Below are 9,331 nucleotides of genomic sequence, written 5' to 3'. Positions count from 1 at the left end.
AGAAATTAAAGGGCCCAGCAAAGTTATTACATTTTCTCCACAGAACTTTCTAAAACGCCTGAGGTGCAGAATGTTGTACCAGTGACAATATATGGCCCCAAAGAGAACATACTGGACAGCATATTTCAAGTGAAATTTAATTTAAAAATCATTTGATAATGGGAAAGATTTGCCCATGTAATATATTGATAGACATCCTCTCGGAAAGGTCAGTGTAATGGCTCATGTGACTCATCTATCTGATCAATATATAGAAACAACTCAAACAAGTCCTCAGGCATGAAAAGTCGCAGAAACACTATTCACAATAATCCAAAGAAAGAAATGATCCAAATGTTCACTGGTGGATTAATGAATGAGCACACTGCGGTATAGACACATGATGGAATAATATGCAGTCAAGAAAAGGAACACTAACTTGAAAAGATCTCTGCACGCCCATGTTCACTGCAGAATTACTCAGGTAATAGAGTTGGAAAGTTGGAAGCAACCAAAATGCTCCTTGACGGTTGAGTGGGGAAAGATGTGGTCTCTAGGCACAATGGAATACTACTCAGCTATGAAAAAGATAAAATTGGTCATTTGCAATGACATGGATAAACCTGGACCTTTGGCCCTAAATAAACATTTTCTTGTGGGGGAAAAATAAAGCACTTTGATGGCCTTACTTGCAAATGATTCTATTTCGAATGCAATTAAAATGTTTTGTGTCTAGAACATAAATACAATCTCTTTCGCTTGAGTGGATTTCACTGTTATTTCTGACCAGAACGTCTGTGTTTGGAAGATGAAGTGAATGTTACTGATGGCGAAATGGGTGGTTTTCCAGTTCTTAACTCAATATCAGAGTCACTGTCTTTTTCTTTTTTTAATTCTTTTTTTTTAAGATTTATTTATTTATTTATTTATCTATTCATTCATCCATTTATCTATCTATTTATTTATTTATTTATTTATTTATACAAGCACTGGGTACAGTCAGAAGCGCGGGAGGGTGAGAGAATTCACCAGAGCCAGAGCGGGGAGCAGAGCAGGCAGAAGGACCGAAGGACACTGCTGAGGGGAGCAGCGGGCGGCAGGAGAGGTCTGCGCGCCATGCGGGACCCTCCTCCGGTGGCCGGGGAGCAGCCGGGGATCGAACCGGCGCTGCAGAGGCTGCGGGCAGCTTCGCAACCCAGTGCTCAACCGCTGTGCCAATGGGGAGGCTCCAGAGTCACTGTCTTTTGTAGAAGAACAATACTGGGCCTCCCTGGTGGCACAGGGGTCAAGTCTCAGCACTATGAAGCTCTCTGAAGTCACTGCAGCATCAGTTCGATCCCTGGCTGACCCACATGGCACAGCAGACCTCTCCTGTCTCCCCGCTGCTCCCCTCAGCAGTGGATTTCAGTGGCTCCACCTGTTCTGCTCCCCACCCTGTCTCTGGGGAATCCGCTCACCCCCGCATCTCTGGCCTGCACCCCAGCTCTTGTATAAATAAATAAATCTTTCAAAAAGAAAAAAGAATACCATACCTTTCTAAATTGGCAACTCTGGCTGAATTCATGAAACGCTTGGTACTCCAGGAAGATAACAAATTTATCATAAGGCAAAATCCCTATCCCAGCTGTCTGCGATGAAACCCTCTTGAGCTGTGTTTTCGTTAATACTGAATATAAAGCTTTTCTCCTCACCCCCTCAACGTACAGCCACCAGCATAATGTCACATCAGAAAGCTGTGCGTGTTGTCCGTGTTCTGTTTTCAATGAACATGTCTCTGTAGGTGACCTGCTGTAGCGTGTTTACACTCTTACGGGATATTTTGGAATTGAGGTGTAGGTGCCCAGGACGTGAAGGCGTAAATTGAAGGACAGACTTCAGTTAATCTGGGGGACGGGGCGATAGTGAGTGAGTTTGCAGAAATGAATCATCACAGTTTGTTGGGTCAGGTTCAGCTGGTGGGCGAAGGTCTAGAGTCTCACTGGTGGCAAGAAATCAGCAAACAGTGGCCGGTAAAACCCTCTGGAACCAACAGCTTCGTTATTATCGGTGAAGTCCCAGACAACAACGAGACATCACTTCACACCCATGAGAGTGGCTCCTGTCCACAGGACGACAGGCAGATGTTGGCGATGATGTGGAGAGAAGGGGACCCTCATGCAATCCCCTCGTTTTGGGAATGTTAATTGGTGCAGCAGGATGGAATTCCTCAAAAAAATAAAAATAGAAACTCCACAGCATCCAGTTATCCCGCGTCTGGCTATTTACCTGAAGAGTACGAAAAACAAACACTATTTGAAGAGAGGGCTGGAGGCCCGTGCTACATTACATTTTTTTGTAGCCAAAGGTTACAAATAACCTTAGTGCCCATCAACAGATGATCGCTCAAAGTTGACAGACTATGAAATACTACTCAGCTGTGAAAAAGGTGAGCCCCTGCCATTCAAGGTTGACTGGGGAGGGTATTGTGCTAAGTGGAATTTAGTCCGTTGGAGAATGAACTACCATGCAGTTATCCACGTGTGGTGCACAGAGAAATCAAGTCAACCAATGGTCTGGCCAGAAGAGAAGTAGACATTTGGACGGCAAGACCACAGTAATGGCTGAAGGAAAGGGGTGTGGGGTGGGTCAGTTGGGTCAAACGGGTGAATCGTAGGGTGAGGGGTAGACGAGGGCTTTGAGTGGCGAACTGGGTGTGGTATCTGTGCACGTATTCTCGCCCAAGGCACCTGCGGCTTCTGTAAAGTTATGATGAAAGCCACTTCAACCAAAAAAATGTGAGTGAATTTTAAAATACGAGTTTGTATTGATTCTTCATTACCTTGGGGATTTTGAAGACCCCAAGAGCCTGGGAGGGAGGATATACATTTCAGAGTTTTTGAAACACTTCTGAATAGTCAACGCAGATGCTGGGAGCATCGTGATGAGGACAAGACACCGCGTGTCTATCCCGGAGAGCTCAACCCCACGGGTGGCTTTGCCGGAAAATCACGAGATGAATGCATCGCCCAGGGGAAGACAGGAGAGGCGCGTGGGACTCCCCGTTTCGGGGAGTCGGGAAACCTTGTCTCTCTGCAGAGGTTCGGTGCACGTGGCTTGGCGAGTGGGAAGAGCAAATGGGAGCTGCTGAAATCCTGAATCTGTGAATCGGGGTCAGCGCCGGCCCCTGGCACAGGTGGTTGATGTCATTAACTAATAAAAGACATTGATTGTAAAATATTTTAGCCATTAGCGTTGGTGATTATGTAACGTCTTCTGTTTCCTCGCTCCCTCCTCGGGTTGCATCTGCTTCCGTGGCCACCCTGCGCTGGCCCTTTAAGACGGACAGGTGCGCCTTCAGAACGCCGCATCCCGGCTGCTCTGCTTCTGCAGATCTTTTAATTATTTAGTTTTACAGGATGGCAGGCTCTTGTAAGCTTAATTAAAGCTCTAATTTCCCCAGGGAAATGCAGATGAACTTGCTGGCCAAGGACTCTGGCGAAGGCGTTGGGAAGCGAGAACTCAAAAGAGCAGAGTGTCTTGGCAGAGTCTCCGGGAAGCAGAGTTGCAGACAGGTGAATGGGAGAAGGCACAACCTCTGTCCTTGTCCAGGAGCTCGGGGACGACGGATTCAATCCCACGGTGCCGATGCCAGGAGCCAGCTTTGACGGCGTTGGTTTTTCTGCCATCGTGCAGCCGTTTCGTTCTTTGGTGGACACCTGGGACTGTTGCTGCCGACTCACATGGCAGATCTATTTTGAACGAAACTGAGGACGCGCCGTACAGCCTCCCACAGGGGCTGGACCCACCCACGTTCCCATGCATGGCGTGCGACTCCTTGTTCTCACGCCCTCCCCAGCACCGGTGTCTCTGGCCTCTTTGATGTGGGTCCTTCTCAGAGGTGCAAACTGGTACCTCCTTGTCGTTTTGACCTGCATTTCTCTGCTAATAAATGATGGTGCCCACTTTTGTTGTGCCCAAGGAAGAGGAAGTTGATACAGATCTCCCAAGAGGCACTGGGGTGGATCTGCATGGTGGAATACTACATGGCCGTTAAAAAGGTGGGATTTGCTATTTGTTGCAGCCTCGATGGAACAGGGGTGGGTAGAGAGAGGAGAAAGACTAATACAGGATGATGTCACTCACATGCAGAATATAAAGAAGCAAAACACAGGAACAGACAAAACTAACCCCAAGCGAACTTTGCTTGAAATCTGACTGTAGAGCTGAGGCTTCCCGAGGGGCAGGCTGGAGGGGGAGAGCAAAATGGGAAGGGAGGGTCCTTATGGGCTGCGGTTGAGGATTATGGGGCTCTAGTGTGGGTGGGGTGTGGTCACAAACATTCACAGACGTGTGGACCTGCCCCCCTGAAAACATACACAGTGTTGTAAACCAATGTTACTTCAATGGAAAAAAAAAAGTACAATAAATTTGAAAAATAACATTAAAACAAAAAATCATAAAAATAAAATGTTAATCCTTTTTATTAGATGAGATGTCATCCACTCTTCCGCTCCATAAAGCAATGCTCACGGGCTCTGGGAATTGAAGCTGTAAACTTAACTTTGGGGCCACCATTTTGGGTTTTTTTTAAAGATTTTTTATTTATTTATGCATACTAGAAGTGGGGTGCAGGCTTGAGGTGTGGGGGGCGGTGAGAGGACCCCCCCAGAGACAGAGTGGGGAACAGAACAGGTGGATCTACTGAAATCCACTGCTGAGGGGAGCAGCGGGCGAGTCAGGAGAGGTCTGCTGCGCCCTGGGGGTAGCTCCCTGGCCGGGGATTGAACTCCTGCTGCAGAGACTGCGGACAGCTTCATAGCACTGAGACTTAACACCTTGCACCATCAAGGAGGCCCCTGGGGCCACCATTTTGCAATGAAGTCCTTATAAGCCTATTTCCAATACATGCCCCGACACCCCAGAATCTCGCCTTTGATCCTAGGAAAAGCTACGATCTCGGGTGAAAAATTCTCTCCAGAATCTTCCACGAGTGGAGAGTTGAGCCAGCACATTGAGTCCACGGAACAGGATCAAGACCTGTGACACTGCAAGCTCAGGACTCACGCTCGTCTTAGTCCCGGTACTTGGCTGCTCTGTCCCCCCGGAACCATGAGGTCTGGGTCAGCCCCAAGAACATGCCCACATCCCATCGCTATGTTTTCTGTCCCCGTCACATGTCCCCAGAGTTCGACAGCCTAGGACACATTGGGGCGCAGATGTGCCCTGTCACATCGGTGCATTTGACTCACCACGGTGACGAGATTCCCGGGGACACACGGAGACGTCTCGCCTCTCGGAAGCAAACCCAACGGAACGAGAGCCGTGACTGGAAATCCCAGAGTCCTGGTCCGTGGGTGGAAGCCCTTCCCCGTAGACCGGGCACCACTGTCACTTCCCAGTCACGGGAGAAGTTACGTGGAGGGCACATGGGCTTAGGAATGTCAGGAGAATCCTCACCCTAGACGGAAGGCCTAGAAATATCCCTGGAATTTACGGGCCGTCTCAAGAGAGGAGCCGGAAGCCCGGCCACCGTGTGTATCGGAAAGAGAATTTATGATTCTATTGATCGTTTCCCTTCTAACCACATTTCTTCCTCTTGGATTCTTCTCTGCAGGTCAATCCACGCGCCGCGCGGTGGGTAAACAGTAAACAAAGCAGTTAATTGAGTTGAACCACTGAGCGAGTCAATATTTGATGAAATTAAACTCCAAAAATGTACTGAGAGCTTAAAATCGGCGGCGAGCTACGCGGGGGGCGCAGGGACGCGTCCTTCCACGGAAAGCGCCACTTACCTGCTCCGCTGGTCACTCCCGGGCAGCAGATCCTACGAGGTTTCAAAGCCCCGTGTTGAGATGCCACCGAGCCTCTGTTTTGTTAACTATTTCCGTGAAATTAAATTCCCAAGAATGAACCCATTTTTACAGCAAAGTCCCTGCAGGTGCCCCTGGATTCTAGGAGGCGGAGAGGAAATAGGTGGGGATGAGAAACAGCCTGTGGATACGAATTTCTGGGGGTGCCCAAGCGCCCCTGCCTTGTGGTCATCACGTCCAGCCCCCTGGAAGGAAAATGGACGGTGTCACCAGCCGTGGGTTTTCAAGGAAATTTCATATGCGTCAAGGGAAAAACTGAGAGAAAAAATCGAGCCAAAGAGATTTGCTCCACATGGCACAGTGCCCCAGTGGGAAACTCGACCTTAGAGTCATCCTTGGAAGCTGCTTTTCTGTCCGTTAGTTAAGAAACCAAGAAACAAACCCAAACTTGAAGGACATGCTGGTCTTTCCTCATGAATACTGCAGTTGCCATCGACTCCAGGACGGCGGCACAGGTGTCCTAACGAAACACTGTGACCTCAGAGGGGCCAGAATAGCTGGCGTCTGTGCCATCCGTTTTCAGGTTGGGGGGGGGGACACCAAAAAGAAAAAAAAAACACAAAAAATTGACAGAAGTAGGCAAGCAGTCCTGCTAAACTGGGGCGCTGGGACTGGGTGGGGAGGGGCGGACAAGATAATATCTCAGAGGAGACAGAAGAGGTGCAGGAAGGACATGGGTGTCCATTGTCCCTCGGTCTTGGTGTTGACAGACGAGTGTCCACTCTCGACTGGTTTGCGGGCTGTGGAGGAAAGGCCGTTCTCCATCCGTGTCGGTTGGTTTTGCTTCCTGGAAGCGCACTCTCCATCGGTGTTGGTGTTTCCCCATGGGTCTTGGTCTTGGTGTATCAAAGTCCTTTCTCTATTGGTCTTGGTCTTTGTTCACAAATGTCCATTCTCCGTGCACGTTGGTCTTGGTGTTGGTGTATGAAGGTCCGTTACCCATTGGCGTTTGTTGTTTTGATTCATGGAAGTCCACTCTCCATTGCCGTTGGTGTCCGTCGGTCCATCAATGTCCATCCTCTATGGTCTTGGTGTTGGTGTATGAAAGTCCATTCTCCATGGGTCTCGGTTTGGGTCTTCACCCATCAGTGTCCATTGTCCATGCATCTTGGTCTTGGTGTATGGATGCCCACTCCCCCTTGATGTTGGTGTTGGGGTATCAAAGTCCATTGTCTGTTGGAGTCAGTTGGTCTTGGTGTATGGATGTCCATTCCCCATTGGTGTTAGCTGGTTTTGGGTCATGGAAGCCCACTGTCCATGTGTCTTGGTCTTCATCCATAAATGCCCGTTCTCCATGGTCTTGGTCTTGCTGTGTGAAAGTCCATTCTCCATGGGCGTTATCCTGTGGGGACTGCACCAGGTGGTCTTCAGCAAAGCATCGTCCAGGACCACCAATGGGGACTCATTGTTCTGAGTGAACTCTTATTCCATAATCAACTAACACTGTGGACACAGATGTTGCCCAGCAGCTAAGGATGATAGCCCACCCATCCTTTCATCAAGGGAGAGACACTGAACCAGAGATTTCCATCATGTAAGTCTTGTGTCCTTGATGGCTTAAAATGACCTTGAACTGAAGAATTAGAGATGACCTCAAACAATTCTTCCATGGTCTTTGCTGCCTCCCTGTTGTCAAGGGCACCATTGAACAAGGCAGTGGAGGTGAAATCTGCCTCTGTGGGCCAGAGTGAGCTACTCAATCCTTCCTATAACTTCAAATTTATTTGCAGAAGATATTTTGTAAAATATTGGAAATCAGAAGGTTTTGTTTTTCCCTCCCCGATTAGCATCCCCACCAGAAAATATCCTTTCGTTGGTGAATGGTGTTGTGCACATGCAGACTCTGTGACCACGAAAGAGTTAATCTAAAGTGAATAAAGTGAAAAGATGAAGAAAGAGTGATGAATGATTAACTGTTTCAATGATTTTAATTAAAACATTTGTCATGCTTGAGACTAATTAGTAATTGCATAAGAACTTTATTATCTCGCAGCAAAGAAACATTACTTTGAGTTTCAGAGAAAATCTCAGTTTCGAGTAAATAATTGTTTAAGTCAGAATTAATTACTTCATAAATTATGGAGGCACCGGATCCTTTTAAATGCACTTATGTTTGTTAATAAATTCGTCAAGGTCTTCTTTTCCCCAGCCTTAAAATGCATATTCTTTAAGAAACTTATGGAGTAGAAAAGTAAAGTACACACTGATTTGGGGTAGAATCCAATGGATCTTGTACGTGGTCTTGGACACGGTGCCTTATTTAAAAGATCTATTAATACGGCGAAAGACCCATCGGCCAGTTGAAGACTTACAATGAGCATAGACTTCCATGAGCTTTAAAGTTAGGAGATGAAATTGCAAAAGGATTTTCGAACCAACTTGAATCTGTGAGTCAATGTCTCATTATTATGAGATCACAAATTCCTATTGATAGAGTCATAGTTCCACGGAATAATTGCAAATATCTCAGTGTACGAAAGAACGGAGCACCGACAAATGCATGATCTGATTGATTTGTGATCATCAACTTTTGTAAAGTTCCAATTTTCATGATGATTCTCTTTGAGCTCAGAGAATACAGATTGTTTGATGTTTTTATCCAGATCAAAGTATAGATGATCGATTGTTCTTAGGCAGGACATGACTTTGTGGAAAGTCAACTTCCATGTAGATAAAACAAATGTAGGACTGCATCGAAGGAATGGAATCCACCACTGCAGTGTAAGGAGAGCTGGGAGAATAATAGCTATTAAAATTATCCATTTTTGGCAAAAAAAGCATATTTGTTCATACCATGTATTTGCACAAAGAAAACAATCTTATGATCCAGCAATTCCACTCCTAGGAATCTATCCAAAGGACACAAAACCACTAAATCGAAAGGAAATCTGTCCTTCTGTGTTTAATGCAGCTCTACCTACAGCAACCAATATATGGAAATAACCCAAATGCCCCAGAACAGATGAATGGCTCAGGCATGTGGTCTGCACACACCGTGGAATACTATGCAGCCATCAAAAAGATGAACCCGAGGCATCTCCAGCACCATGGATGGAGCTGGAAGGGATGTTGTTAAGCAAAATAAGTCAGAAGGAAAAAGAAATTTCCGATGGTTTCACTTACAGGTAGAAACAGAACAAAGAGTCTGAAAAAAGACAACATTTGCAGACAAACGAAAGACCTGAGGCAGCCAGCAGGGGACTAGGGTGAATGTCACGGGGGCCGTGGTGAGTAATCCCAGAACAAAGACTGAGCAAATCCTAAAGCCCCACCAGTAGGTATTTCCACCAATGACTGCACAAGCTTATTCTTTGCTGGGGTTTTATAGGATTTTGGCGTCAAATGCTCTCTTCAGTGACTTCCTAGAAAAGCCACAATTATTCTATGACGAGTTTTTCAGCTAATGGAGGAGCTGAGAACCTGGGAGTTTCTGTGCTCCTTCTTGGAGGGGGTCTCTATAATTTTGGGTGGGGTAGAGCCCATCGGGTCCGCCTAGTTTGGTT

Source organism: Talpa occidentalis, unplaced genomic scaffold (assembly GCF_014898055.3).
Source record: "Talpa occidentalis isolate TD23 unplaced genomic scaffold, MPIMG_talOcc4v2.1 talOcc4.15, whole genome shotgun sequence".
Lineage (NCBI taxonomy): Eukaryota > Metazoa > Chordata > Mammalia > Eulipotyphla > Talpidae > Talpa > Talpa occidentalis.
The sequence above is the reverse complement of the archived record's forward strand: the minus strand, read 5'-3'. Positions refer to the sequence as shown.